This window comes from Solanum pennellii, chromosome 2 (assembly GCF_001406875.1).
Source record: "Solanum pennellii chromosome 2, SPENNV200".
Lineage (NCBI taxonomy): Eukaryota > Viridiplantae > Streptophyta > Magnoliopsida > Solanales > Solanaceae > Solanum > Solanum pennellii.
Window position 1 is genome coordinate 18,513,016 of NC_028638.1, and position 2,927 is coordinate 18,515,942.

The window sequence follows — 2,927 nt, forward strand, 5'->3', positions numbered from 1 at the left end:
TAAATTGGTAAAATTATGTATATAGAGTGAAAACGTCCCGGTCCAACCCCAAGGGTTGCCAAGAACCTCAAACTTGGCTTTGCAATCTGCCAAAGCAGCAGCAAAAATACACATGGAAGAAATGTGTCCGTGTCGCGCTGGTGGGACTTTAGTCAAAAATCAAGTTTGCGTGGGGGAAGGTCATGGAATCTACTGTCTCAAAAAATAATTTAGAAAATCTTGTGGGAGCAGCTCCGCGTCGCGGACTATTTCCCTGACGAAAATCTGAAATTTGGAATTCAAGTTTGACTTCATTAAAAGGTCAACTTAAGTGAGGGGTACTTTGGTTATTTCATGAGAGGTCTTTATATTGATTTTATATCAGTTTTACCTCACATTCACTCACTCAAATCAAATCCACAAATCAAAACCCAAAATCTCTCACTGCTCTCGACTTTCTCTCTCTATTCAAACTCCATTGAAGGAAGGAGAAAGCTTGTTGAAGAAGGTCAAAAATCTCTAGGATTTCACTTGGTTTTCATGATTTAAGCTTCATTAAGGTATGAGTTCTTCATTCTTGGGATTCTTTTCCCCAAGAGGTCCTCATAAAGTTGATTTCTAAATAACTCAATTCCAAGGGTCTTCCTCTTCTAATGGGTTTTCTTCTAAACTTGAAATTGATTATTGATTTATGTCTAATTGTGATTACCCATGGTTAATTAAGTATATATTGTTGAGTAATTGATGTTAATTAGGGGATTTTCGTGTGGATCATGTATTTTTTCCCAATTTTCCCAAATCTTGGATCTTGCTTATGAATTGATAAGAATTGAAGAATGTATTGATTGTTAGACTTATTCTATCTATTCTGATTTGGGATTGGATCTAAATATTGATGAATTCATGATGAACCCTATTCCCCCTAACCCTAGGTTTTGAATTCAAGTTAATTGGGATAGTGATGATGCAATTGACTTAGTGCTTGTTTTAATTACTATTGTATGATGTTGTTACACCTATTTATGAATCAAATTAGATTTTTTTAGGTAAGACCAATGATGATGGCTTTTTAAGGAGAAATTGGTAAGACTTTGTGAGTCTTGACCCTTTACTTCAATTGTGATGGCTTGTACTTGGTGATGAAGTTCAATTGAAGCATGATTAGGTGTTGGTATGATGATGTAATTGAAATGTCTTGATTATGTGAAGATGTGAGATTATGCTTACGATGAAATGATATAAGGTTGGTTATGAATTGTCTATGTGCCTTATTATGACATGATGATGATAATGTGTTAATCTCACATATGAGGGTTGTATTGAAAGGATATTCTCATGCAATTTATAATGAGATAATGATTATGAATATACAAGGGGTTAGTCTCCTATGCCCTATACTAAGCTATGATGATTAATAAACGCTTAAAGACATTTCAATAAGGGACATTAGCTTAGCACCGAGCGAACTTGATATGAGAGGTGTCCTTTCCCGATGTGGGAAGGTAGGTTCATAATGGTTCTCATGAGATGGTGATAATAATGCGATTATGCATCAAAAGGGTCCCAAGTATATCTCCTAGTTCTTGAATTATGTTTCCCCCATAGGAATACTAGCTCTTGGATCCACCTAAAATGCTATGTTCATGTTTTGGTACTACCGTGACAAGTAATCCACCTTCTTTCAGTGTAGGGTTTCACGACACCGGATTCCATGTTTAGCTCACATGGTCTATGTCGGTTAAGAAAATTGTTCCAGAAAGTAAAATGAAGTAATAAAGTGAACACTAACTAGGGTGACCTAAGAGGTTTGACTTAGTCTAGGTAAGGGGTATGGGACTCTACCTATACATTGCACTAGTTGGTCTTAAGGGAAGTCTTAGAAGGTTATTATTATGTTATATAAATTAAATGATTATGTATATGTTGACTTTACATGTTGATGATTCTATATGATGTTAATTACATTTATGAATATGATATTGGTCTATATTGCTCAATGTGATGATGACTATTCTTGATGCTATGGTATGTGAAGATAGACATTACTAATGATCCTTTGTTGGGTTTAATTGGTTGAGTAAGGTTATGGGGATTTACTTGTTTATTGCACTTGTGGACTTGATGGTGGGTTATGAGTAGGGATCATGTATATGTTGTAATGTTATGAACTCTTATATATGCTATGTTGTTATAACATGATGTTGAAGTTGTATTGATTATGTACTCAAATATGCTATGATACATGTTGACTTGATTATACTTGATAATGTTGGTCTTGAGTTGTATATGATTTTGTTTTAAGGAATATGTGGTTATTGGCTTATATGGGTTTTTGGTTGTGAATAAGGCTTTTCAAAGTAACTTAGCATGGTTTTGAACAAATGTTCCCTTTATCATGATTTCAATATTTATGTGCATATTCCCATACATAGTACAAGTGATGTACTAACCCATGTTTCTATGTTTACTACAAAATGTAGGTTCCGGCCGTTGAGTTTATAGAAGGCCATTGAAGAAGACTTGGATTCTCATTCTCCAAGTTCGGTAGGTCCTCACTTTTCGAGGACGATGCCACTATCTTGCTAAGGGATATTGTTTAGTCTTAAAGACACCTTTGTTCATTCCTTTTCATTTGAAGACTAATGTTGTGTATGCCTATATGTGGCTTTTATTGTATGAAGTATGGACTATGTCCAATGTTGTACTCTCTTTAGATGGTTTAATATGACATGTATCCTAGACTTCTGATGAATCTATATTTTTATCTTATGTATGTGAAATAAAAGTAGAAGCCTATGTAGTGCTTCCTATGCGAGGAGTCTATGTAAACTCCCTATGTATATATTGTGTGTATGCGAGAGGTCTATGTAAACCTCAATGTAGAAGCAATTAAAAAGTTTTAAATTTTCCGCAATTTAACCTATGAAATGTAATGACGAATGCTAAGA